The following is a 13618-nucleotide window of genomic DNA, read 5'->3' as shown; positions in this document are numbered from 1 at the left end:
GTAAATTTAACGTGAAAGTGTTAAGCTTAAACACCTATAAAGATTACATTTTTACATGTTTTATTTTTCGTGTATGTGTCATGACAATTACTAAAAAAAAATTCAAAAAAGAAGAATAGTACAATTACTTTTAAATTCTCAATATATTTACTTTAAATTTATTTAGTTTTAATTTTATATTTATATGATAAAACGTATAATTATGATATATAATAGCTATTATTCTATTGAATAAATATTATCCATCATTCTATTGGATATGTATTAGCTATTATTCTTTATCAATTATACTGAAATTAATGGTTAAATGGTGTAATTTTTAATTGAAAACAAAAAAATATAAATTAAATTCAAAATTAAAAACAAAAGCCAACTTTAGAAAATCGAGAATTGTGATTAGTCAATAAGCTTTTAAAGCAACTGCCTTTTATTATATTAAAAGAAAAGATTTTATGGAAAAAAAATTAGAAATAAAATTTTGAATCTTTTTTAATTAATTAAATGAAGAAAATCTAAAACAAAATCCTAAAGTTGATAATTAATTAACTACAAATTGTAATAACTATAATTTAAGTAATGAGGTTGATAACTATATATTGTAATAATTATAAGTTAAACATATAGTGAAGGTAAAAAGTGTAAATTATTGATGGAAAACAAAAAGATTTAAATTAGTGAGATTTTTTTTGACAAATATTAATATAATATAATATACTAATATATATGGATAATGATTATTAAGATTTTTGATTTATTATTAAATTAATAATGACATCATCAATTTTCAATTTGATAAAATCGAAAGCTATGATTGGTTAATAAGCTATTAGGTCAGTTGTCTTTTAGTATATATAAAGATGTTTTTGTTAATGTGCAAAAAAAGTTATAGTTTTTGTCATAAAATTAAAAAAATGAGCTTTTAGTATGAAAAATATAAGTTTTTCGACACATTAATGATAACTCTTACGATTATAGTATTCATGTATTTTTGTGAATATTTTTAGGTTTTATCTGAGACATTCGATTTAGTGTTGAAGTAGTGTAACGTCCTTAATTTTCTAAACAATACAAAATGATATAAAATGACTTAAAGGCCAAAAAGACGTTAATCTTATTGAAAGTCAAACTAAAGTCAACCTGAAAAATCAAAATAAGTACTTTTAAAGCTTGAAATATAACAAGGTCTTAATTTTTTTATGCAGAAGTAAGGACCGTTTGATGAGTTTAAACTTTTAATTACAACCTTTAAATCAAAATAATGATATTATTACCAAAATTATTATTGAAAAAACAAAACATTAGTCCTTATACTTTATATAATTAAATATAATGTATTTAACTTAATATGTTATTTTACTTTTACCTTTAGATATATTATGATGCTTTGATATTTATAGATAACTAACTTCATAGACTATATAAAGCCTAGACAAGTAACTTCATAGAGTATTTTATAGGCAAATATATGTTCTTTATTCTCTGAAGTACACTCGATTGTTAGCTCCTTAAGATGTTATTATAGAATAGTTGGGAGTGAAAATAAGACAAGATTCACCAAATTGGAGTAGAGGACTCCATCCATGGTTATATTTCATAAACTTTGCAAAATTATTATATAATAAAATCTAAACTCAATACTAATGTGTTGATAATGATAGATTCTAACTCGGTAATTCAAAGTATCTAGGATATATTATTTTTCTCTATTTCGATTGATAAAGATCACAACTTCATTCTTTTTATTGAGGGGGGGGGGGGGGGTTAAACTCGGAAAATGAAATGTAATGGATCTACTGGATGAAAATTGTCAGGTAAAAAAATGAGTGAGTTAGATTTGGTGATCTGGATACTCTTAATTTAAAAAAGAACAAAGTTAGAAACACATACATTAACAAAATATATAAGTTCATTACAATTTACATCAACAACATAACAACATAACCAAACACATATATATCATCAAATAAAATGTACATTATGCTTTCCTCTTCTAGATCCTTCATTAGATTCTTTGTATCTATTTCTCATAATTAAGTCAATCAAATAATAGTTGTTGGTTCTCCTTGCAAAATTGATCTAGCACATTATTATAAACATACGTCTATATATGTCGGCTAGTCTAAACATAGCCATCGACATTGTTATGGTGGTAGATATATGCTGGTACACGTGGTACTCTTTCTTTGTTTCAAGTGTATTAATTAGTGACTCCTTTCATTGTTATAATTTATTAAAGGGATACCCGCACATTGTAGCGGCACCTCTGGAAAAAAAAGGCGGTTAAATGTGGGATATCATGAATAAAAAACAATGGGTTGTATTGAATAGAAATACACGTGATGCGGCTAATAATTTTAATCAAATATAGAAATTAAACTGAGATCTTGTCTTATACATCAACTAACCCTTGTCAATCCAGCGGTATAAAGATTAAAATGAAATTGAAAAAAAAACTACTTTCAATCTACATGACTATACATAGTGAACAACCTGCAAACATCAACATACCACAATATCCATTACCTAAACGCAGAAACATCTCTATTTCAAAAAATCAATGATAGATGCGTAGATGCATAAGGTTTTTTTAAGGATATATTAGAAAGTTCAGGAATAAAATGTTTGGAGAGATATAAATTATAAGGGTAAAGTAGGGAATTTAAAGGTAGAGTATTTAATTTGGAAAAGGGGTAGTTTGTTTATATAGAGATGATAGATAGATAAAAGCATTTGCCTTACATTTTGAATTTTGAGTTAAAAAAAACTACCCATCTACCTTACAATTCTCAATATATATCATATCCATTCTATATTTGATTTACTTAATCATTCACATATATAAATAATCATAGATAAATAACAATCACACTTTTTATATATTTGTGGTAGACATTAAAAGCCAACAGGCAAGCTGACTGTGGCCACGATCACTCATTGAGGCATTTACATATATAATTCTTTTTAGAGATAAGTGCCTCAAAATGTAATTAAGTATGATCAAATGTCTATTGTAAGAACCAACAAGGACGGATTTAGCTTGGAGGCAATGGGGTCAATTGCCCCCTTCCAATTTTGGTACTATGTAAAAAATTTTAATTTATTTTAAAAATATACTTGGAATTTTGACACTAAAAATGAAAAGAAACTGTATTAATGGAAGCATATTTTATATAAGGTAAAAGTTTATTCGATTTTGAAGTCATAATGAACTACTGAAGTTATGTTTTAATGGTGGTTGTGTTTTTGGATAAAGTTACAGGTTGATAAGGGAGGAAGATGATATATTTGCAAAACACACCTAACATTTTAGTTTCTATTTTCTTTTAAACCTCTATACTTGAATAAAGTAGTTATATTGACCTTATGACTTTATAAACAACCTTTTTGACCCTTCAACCTTTGTAAAAAACCTCTTTAACCCTTCGACCTTTTATGTTAATTTTTGTTTTAAAGAAAAAATATTAAAGTAACAACAATAATTCAACATCATACCTTTTTCATTTTTTTTCGAAATAACCATAATTGTATTAGTTGAAATTGAATGTTATTTTATAAGCTATTTAATAAATATTGACAATTTGTTTATAATTATTATGGTTTTAGAAATAAGCTGACAATTAAAGTAAATTGTTATACGTATTGTTATATTTTTATTAACTCGATCTTATGAACTTCATTTTATAAATAAATGTTAGAAAACTATAATATATTTAAAAAAAAAAAATTAATTATGGTAATCTAGACTTGTTGAAGAGAAAACTTGTGGTTGGTTATTTCAATAGAATCTTACTTATAAAATATTGTCTTGTATTCTTTTAGTTTTCTTTTTTTTTTTTCAAAAAAACAAAGTTTAATAATTTTCCTAAAAAAGCAAAAATGAACAAAATAATGAGCTTCTAGTTTGAGTATGTCTCAAATAATTTGGTATCTCTTTACAAAATTTAGTAGAGGCTTCTTCGAGCGACCCGTTGTAGGCATCAAAAATCTGTACACCATCGTGAGTATAACATATGACTTTTAAATTTGACCCCTCGCAAAAAATACTCTGGCTCCGTCCCTGGGAACCAACTATCAGTTTTGGATATTGTATGAAAGTAACTTGCTAAAAGAGTCTAAAACATTAAAAAGTGACTTGTTCCATCATTAGCCGGTAAATACTCTATTTACTTTTTAATCATTTCCGACGTGGAATATGTGAGCTGACAAATAACAACAAAAACTAACTTACATATAAAAACAAACGTTGGATCAGTTTCTCATTTCACACACACACTTTTACACACACACGACAATTCCAAACTAAATCAACACATACAACATACAAAATCCAAAATTCGTCTTCGATCGATGTCTATTTAACTCTTCCATTGCTATATAAAGGTATGTCATTCATTTATCTACAAGTAATTTTTCATTTATCTACCAGATATAGGAAGGGGGGAAACCGAAAAGCCTAATTTTTCATTTTTTCAAGGTTTTTAATTTTATTGCAATTACTTTCTATGTCGAATATAAAAGATTCAATTCCTCATATATTCTTTGACCGCAAATACTAAGTATCTTTGGGAAGGTTGTTAAAAGTAAGTGTCATCTCTTGAATACTCTTAACAGTTAATAAAATGTGATAACTTGGTTCATTGCACAGGAATGCAAGATGAATAAAGGGGTACTACACATAGGGTAAGTATTGTTGTATTGCTGCTTGTGTATATTTGCTATGAGAGAGACGGAATAGAAGGCAATTCAAAATTGTTGAGTTGTGTAAAGGAAAGCAAGTAGACCCGATTTTTACAGTTATCAGATACAAGAATACGGGATTACAAGTTCAGTCACCACCAGCTCACATATTCCACGTCGAAAATAATTAAAAAGAAAATAGAGTATTTACCAGCTAATGATGGAACAAGTCACTTTTTAATGTTTTAGACTCTTTTACCAAGTTACTTTCATACAATATCCAAAACGGATAGTTGGCTCCTACAGTATACATTGGGTCATACTTCGTTACATTTCCAGGCACTTGAGTATTTATCGGCTTATGATGGAACAAGTCACTTTTTTAAGTTTTAGAATCTTTTACCAAGTTACTTTCATATAATATCCAAAACTGATAGTTGATTCCTACAATAGACATTTGGCCATACTTAGTTACATTTCCAGGCACTTATCCCTTCTTTTTAATTTGATATACGGTAAAATCTATGCATTATGCAGGTACGATTCTAGTAATGAGAAAACTTTGATAACATAAAACTACTACGGTTTTTGAAGTAAACGGATAAATTTAAACAGGGTAAATTTTAAGTTTCAATATAGTTAGTTTCGGAGGTCGTAGAAGGGTTTGAAAGGTCATTTCAAAGTCAACCCGACTATTTATTAAGCAAGTTAGCTGTCTTGGCTTGTTTCTGTCCCAAACAGGTTTAACTCTAAGTATTTAACCAAAACCCTCTTATTTACCATGTCTTTGTATGTATTGTGTTGGTCGTGTTAAAAATGGTCACACCTACCTATTCCTTACTTCGATCTGCCCTGATATATTAGCCCTACATCAAAAAGTCATTCTATAAGTTTTTTATATTATCTATCTATAAACCCTTATAAAGGGTATTGGGATTAAGTTTTAAGCACTTTTTTATTCCCATCATACCCTCCTTAATTACATTGTAATTTACACCTCTTCCTTTAAACACCGAAATTACCCCTATCAAAATTTAAACCCACAAAAAAAACCCATATAAAAAAAAGAACTCATATCACTATTTCCAACTGATCTCCCTATCGCAACCCTTGCCATCAATTCATCACCATCAACAACTAAATCACAACCCCCCTCTCTCGCCGGATTCATCGCCCTCAACCACCGCCGCCGAATTTCTCACCATCAACAAGGGTTTTTCTAATATTAACAGCTACCTTCTAGCCGCCGTAACGCGTGAGCACCAGGCTAGTTAATTATAAAAAGGAATATGATGCGGAGATTCAAAACTTATTATAGTAATCCAAACTGTGAGTTTCTTTCCTAATAACGACCATGGTACCCGTGCAATGCGACGACGGTAACGGCGATAGCAGTTTAGTGTGTTGGTGACTGATGGTGATGACATCCACAATTGGTATCGAGTGGTGTAAGTTAATGTAACGATAATAGTGAAAATATTTTATAAGATAAGGACTTAGAATGTAAATTAGCAAGATAATGGTTTAGAGTGTAAATTAATTAATTAAGGACAAATTTGGTAATCTCTAACCACAGGGTGTTTACAAAGGGCGATTTTGTATTTTCGTATATAACTATTGTGTAACAATTTCTATTTTTAGGGGGTAGATAAAGACCCAAACCTTTCAAACAAAATCAAATAATTTTTTTTTTACCAGTACCCCACTGCGGCGCGGTGAGGTACAACACAACCACTGCGGCGCAGTGGATATACTCGGCAACAATTAACCATTAGCCCACTGCGGCGCAATGAGGCTACCTGCAGAAAACTACATGTTCAAAAATCAGATTTTCCCTGCACTTGACTCAATTTGGTAAAATCAAAACACCATTTCAGCTTCAACATACCAAATACCAAAACATGACTTTAAGACATATAAGTCACCAATACATTGAAATACTTCATTTTTACAAGACTTTGGACTACAAAATTCCACAAGCGGGTCGATAACCCTACTTGGGTAATTGTCAAGTTAAACACAAATTCTACCATTACTAGCATTTCCAACACAATCACAACTCTTCGAAGTTCATCCAAAAATAATTTGACCAAAGAAAATGTATCAAGAGCCAATGGGTACAAAAAAGGGACTATCTACCCTCAAAATTATCCAACTTGCCAACCTTAGCGATGACAAGAACCTTCACTTGAACTTCACTCTAAAGCTTCCTTGCCTTTACTACTACCAACTCCTATAAAAGAGTTAAACAACTAAAACATAAGCAACGCTTAGTGAATGCATACACATATAATCATAATCATGTCATTTCAACTTTGTGCATCAAGCACCATATAAGCCTAGCAAGCTAGCCTTTTCATACAAATCAAACAACATACATTCATTTTCAACATGGCCATAGACAATATTGCTAATAGGAATTTACCCACCTACTAGCTCTTGCAAACAAATTGACTAGTAGGAATTTACCCACCTACTAGTTCCATTTAACAACTATCAAATGGGTCATAGGAATTTACTCGCCTATGACCTCTAATAACAAGAACATGATTATATGCATATACACTCACCTTAAACTTGACTAGTTGATACAATAAGGCTACAAGATCAACAACTCACTCTTCCACACCTATACATGAATGAACACATAACATCTATGAGTTCCATAACTCAACTCCCCTTACATGTATCTACTTGCATTTCCTAAATTCTAACATTATGGTGTTTGGCTTCTCAACACTTTTCCAACAACTTCTAAATTCTCATCATAAAACTTTGTTACATAAATTACTACTCAAACACCATAAAGTATGAAATTTCTTACTTTGAGGGATTTTCATTACTAACAAACTTTTTAAATCAAACTAACCATTTCTCAATCAAATATAATTAGGGTTTTACTTGAAAATCCCAAATAACAAAACCCCCCAAATTTTAAAATTAAGAACCCTAATTTTTAATAACAAATAGAACTAGGGTTATGGGAATCATTACCTCAAGAATAAGAGACAAAGAATTAGGGTTATCAAATCACAATTCTTCCCCTTTTCTTCCTAGAATTTTCGGCCACCACCACCACCTCCTCACAACCCTCAAATTTCAATTTCTTTTACAATTGGAGATGGTTATTGTTAATGTTCTAAGATTAAATTCTTTAACTTGAGATTTGAAGTCTCAATTGCATGGATTGAAGTAGGAATTGAAGAATGAAGAAGTAGTTGAATTGAGTGAGTGGAAAAAAATGAGTCATAAAACGAAGTGGTTGGATTTCATCCCTGATGGCCACGTTCCATCTTTAATTTTTGTGGGTTTAACACCCGCTAACAGGGACGGCTCCACAATGGGGACAGTGTGGGCAACTGCCCCCATTCCAATTTTGGTACAATATAATTTTTTAAAGGTATATTTGTAATTTTGTTCTTAAAAAATATAAATAAACAGAAAATACACACAAATGTCACCATCGTTGTCATACGCCTCTTTTTTGAAAGTATGTACTTATGTTGGAAGCATTAGTTTTGACATAAAATCCTCTATTGATTAAGTAAAAATCTTGAGTTATTTTGATTTTTAATAGAGTTTAGAAAGATAAGTTGGAAAAAAGTGTTTTATTTGTTTGAGTTAATGTATCATACATTGATATAGCTGTATGTGAAAATGATATTTTCTTTTCACATTATTATATAATAGTAATTACAATAGTCAGGTGCAAATTTATGTAGAGGCTAAATTGCATGTCATTGATTTCGATGAACTTATTTTATGTTGTTTAATATAATGCAACCCCTCCTTTTGCATATTTGCCAAAATTGCAAAGACCAATGTTTAAGTTCCCATAACTTGCACTCACATGAAATTATTTTAACAGTCCATATTTTCTAATTCTCATATGAGGGTCAATTTTTTAAAAAAAAATTTTCCTTCAAAAATGACTCTAATAAATTTAACAAGAGACTTTTAAATTTGCCCTCATACAAAATAAGTTCTGGTTCTGTCCCTGCCCGCTAACCACTAAAGTTCCCACTAAATTAACCCCTTAACTCAAAATAAAATGCCAGAAAATTAATTAAATGTCAAAATTACAAATTTGGTTAATTTTCTATTACCTTAAAATACTGGGATGTTACAGTAGATAACCTTTATAAAGGAATATAGATATATATGGTACTTCTCATTCTTCAGTTTCCATCATCATCATCATCATCAATATATTATTATTATTATTATTATTATTATTATTATTTAATTTTTATATTTCAGTAAAATGTATGAAAATGGGGTTTTGTTATATAATATAGATGGAAAAATTGGGGTTTTGTTGGTTGTAGAGAAAGGGCAATAATGAGAAAAAAAAAGAGTTAACGAACGTAGCAGTAGTAAGAGAGCGAGGTGATGGATGATAGCAGTTGTAAGAGAGGGTAAAAGCTCATGGCCGGATGTAGTAATTAATTAGAGTAAGCAACACGCTAGGCATGTACGGACTACTACTACTTTTATTAATACCTTACGTATACATGTGTGATGGGACGATAGCAGACACAATCAGTAGTGATGGCAGCGGTAATCGTGTCCTTGATTTTTCTATACATTTTCATATAGTAGTTATGATGATTGTCAGGCTATTATATAAAAATGAATGTGTCAAGCTCTTATAAATAATAACTAAGATAAAACATAACATCTTTTAGTTATATATAAAAAAGAAGATCATTAATTAGAAAAAAAGTTTTAGAAAAAAAAAAAAAGAGGTTTAGGTTTAATAAATTAATTAATAAAAAGGACAAAATTAATCTCATAGAAAAAGTTTTTATTCGTCAACTAGTGAAATGGTTCCGTGTATACACTCGAACATTGTTGTATTGTTTAATTTACTTAAGGTGTAAATAAAAGAAGAGAAGAGGGATAATCATAATTCATAATATTCATTTTTAAGATTTTAAATGAAAAGGAAATGAGTGAAGGAAGTAAATTTCATTCTTAAGATTATTTTTAGTGCGTAAATAACCGAATATAAAAGTGAAAGTGTAATTATTTTTTGTTTCAAAATTTTTATCCTCATTTTTAAAATGATTAGGAAGTAAAACTTCCCATCCTCTATTATATTCTTTTCATTCTTAACTTAACTAAATAATATAGTGACCGTAAATTTTAATTTAAAATTACAACTAAATATTTTGTATAAATACGATGTATTAAATGAGTGGCGCATATAATCTTTCATAGTAAGCCGCCACAAATGTAGTTTTTGTTAAAATACTCGAAAGTTATTTCTCTGCGGTTATGTCCTCAAAATTATTCTTAAACAACAATATATAAATAAGTAAAATAAAAAAAATAATTAGATGGAAGTCCTCTAATCTTATGTACGAGCATTCATTCTATCGACCCGTATAAATGTGGCATTATATTTGAAAATACCAAAATAAGTAATTTATTTATTGTGCCCGTCGTTTAATCATCTAAATTAGTTAGTGTTTTTTTTTTCACAGGTGTAAAGTAAAATGAGGCATTTTTATCTATTTAATGATCTAGAAGATTATCTTTTATTTTTATCTCTAAAACTTAAAGAGAAAGTGTTTTTTTTTTTTTTTTCTTTTTTTTTTTGTGATTATTTTTTTAAAGTAGCAAAAGAATGTCATAGAAATCACTAAAATGATGATGACATAGTTTTTATTCTCTCGAAAATCAAGATTATTGTTGAAAAGATACAATTTCTAAACCATATTACTCGTAGGAAACTTGGTGTCAAGTTGAAAAGAAAAAATCAAGTTTTTTTGTGAAGTTTTCGTTTAGAGTATGTTATCTAGAACATAGAAAACGTTGACTATGTTTGTGTTTGTTTAAAGTATTTAAACCAGCAGGGTTTAAAGTATGTTGGCCTATATATGGCTGTGTTTGTTTTTATTGATTTATTTGGTTTCTATTTTCAGTGACACGACTCACTACAAAGATTAAGCATTCAAGATCTCACTACTGTCTTACATTAAAAAGGTAACGGGAGTTATGTCTATTGCATCATGTTTCCACTAATATTATTGGTGATGGTTACCTTTATGTTCTGGTGTTTTGTGAACTTGTCTCAAGCTACCATAGTCACTTGTCTCAAATTGTGATAAAAACTCTTACAAAGTATTTAGAGGTTCATCTATTGCGGCAGGTTGGGTTGGTTTCAGATCATGACTTATTAGCACTCGACTCTGTATCAGGTAAATTGTAAATTTAAATATTAAATTAATATTGAAGCATCATATATATGTATATATATTAGTCAGTCTGGTATGGTTCATAACAGTATGTTATTGGTTTCATTCTTTGATCAAGTCATTGTTGTTTGGGAAGCTGTTGAAGGTGCTGCTCATTAGGGGTGTAAACAAGCCAAGCCGAACCCAATCTTGGCAGTGCTCGAGATCGAGATCATTTTGAAAGCTCGAGCTCGAGATTGAGCTCGTTCGAACCTTAATGTCTAAACTGGAGCTCGGCTCGTGATGTATTAAGAAAGCTCGACTCGAGATCAGTTTGTTTGTCAAAAAAAATAAAACGAATTCGAAGTTAGCTCGAGCTCGAGTTCGGTAACTAATCAAAAATGAGATTAATTATTTGAAACTCATGAAAAAAGCCCATTTAGACTCGACTCGATTAGTATATGAAAACTCGATTGATATAATATGTATGTATATATACAAATAGCTATATTATTATATTATATATGAAAGCTCGTTTAGGCTCGCGAGCTTAATCGACTTATGTATTCGAAATTCAAGCTTGAGCTCGGCTCGAAACGAGCTTTTTACTAATTGAATTTGAATAATTATCAAGTATGCTTGACTTGTTTACACCCCTACTGCTCATGCTATACTCTTGCACTTTCTAATGAAAGCTGGAAAGGTCATGCTCAAGAAGCATATATGTTGTCACTTGAGTAGTTAAAATGTTATAATCTTCTGTGACTAGATGCACTTCAACCTAAGCAATTCGTTTTGATGTTTAGTTTTTTTGGTAGTAATTACTTTAGATGTTAAATGTAATACTCGTAACTAGTTAATTTAATGTATAATCATTTGAATTCAAAAATCATATCCTTTTTCATTTGTATAGATATCAATTATTCGGTTCCAAAAAAAAAAAACCTTTGGCATGTATAAGGACGCAAATGACTTAGAACATTAAACTTTTAGCTATTATTAGCGTCACGAATAACGACATTTATGGCGACTTGCTTAAAATATTTAGCGATAAGGTTACTATCATAGTAGTTAAGTCGCGAAAAAAACTTAGCGACATCCGTAGGACAATGCTATTATTCTCTCTACTTTTAGCGTCCTGCATTTTAATGACGCAATAATCTACAACTTTTTTCTAGAGACTTTTTACTTGATAACACTAAGTGTGTCGCTAGCTTCAAATATGTCGCTAAATGAGTGAAAGACAATTTTCTTCTAGAATTATAAAAAGGAACATAATGTAGAGATTCAAAACTTTATAAAAGGACAAATAGTGGAGTTATTTTTAAGGACGACACAAGCACGTACCAAATGTTCTAAGAAGCATCCTCCCTCTTCTGCAATTTGGTTTTACTAAAACTTGAAAAACCAAACGTGTGACATTGTACCTATTTGACCTTTGACTTAAGACTTGTCAAAAAATCATAGCAATATCTTTCTTTCTTTAATATCTATATCCATATCTATCTCTATCTCTATCTCTATCTTTATTACATTATAAAACATGTGTTCCCTTCAAAAAATTTTAACTTTTCAACAATGTACACATACTAATGCATAATAATGTACAATATATTTATATACATCTTAACCATTTATTTTTCTCTCTCCTGCATAAATCATTTTAATTATTCTAATTCACTAAAAAAAATTTATCTCAAAAACCGTACATCAATAAATTATAAAAATTATATGGGTGTTCTTAAAATTTCATACTCTTTCATTAGAGATGTCATTCGATATACTTTCGACGAATTTTATAATTCCGATGGTGGAACACGTACGGCTAAAGCATTTGACTATCACACTCTATGACATATTACCTCCTATGACATATCACACTTTATGACCTATCACCCCCACTATCTTATCGTTGCAACGTGCGGGTACTTTGTCCCGTATACTACTATGTAAAAATTATTGTCCCATGTTGAATGTAAAAATCAAACTACCCTTAATGAATTAAATCACCGTCAACTTTTAATATTAAATTACACTACTAGTCAATTTATTATAAAATAATTCTATTTATCCCTTTTAAATTAAATATTTTTAAATCAATTAACAACACCATTTGATGCCGCCACCACCATCACCTTCCGTCATCATTAAATCATCGGATTGTGCGGGTATCGTGTTGGCATAAATTCATTAATAAACTTTACTTCCTTGCCCATATCTCTCTAGCCGTTGAAATATGATCTGACGGCGGATAATACATTAGTTTAATAATTTATATAAAGACGTTAATAGTTAATGACTTATTTACCCCTGCTTGGTATAAGATGCATCGAATGTAGTTTGGACATCAAAGGGTAATTTAGTTATTTAAAATTGACCAATCTAACTCGACAACTTGAAGTTGTTTTAGCCGCCTGACCAATATTCTGATTGCATACGATAAACTTCCTAAAGAATTTTGGATAACGATATTTAGAATCAGTTACTCATTATCTTTGTATAACTTATTTTAATTTTAAAATAATGTTTCTTTAATGTATGCAGCCGCTTTGTCTCAAGGTGGTTTATTGATGGTAATCGATTAGAAGGTTTAAGAAGAGACTTGAATTTAATCTTAATTATTAGAAAAAGAGTTTGGAATAATTAGTTAAACGAAATGATTAATCTTTTTTTTAACAAAATGACCCTCCTAATCACAAGATTATATCACATAAAAAAATCAAGGGAGAAATAAAAAAAAGATAATAAGTAAATTATAC

The sequence above is a fragment of the Erigeron canadensis genome, chromosome 4 (assembly GCF_010389155.1).
Source record: "Erigeron canadensis isolate Cc75 chromosome 4, C_canadensis_v1, whole genome shotgun sequence".
In the NCBI taxonomy this organism is placed as follows: domain Eukaryota; kingdom Viridiplantae; phylum Streptophyta; class Magnoliopsida; order Asterales; family Asteraceae; genus Erigeron; species Erigeron canadensis.
This window is presented reverse-complemented; position numbering follows the sequence as displayed.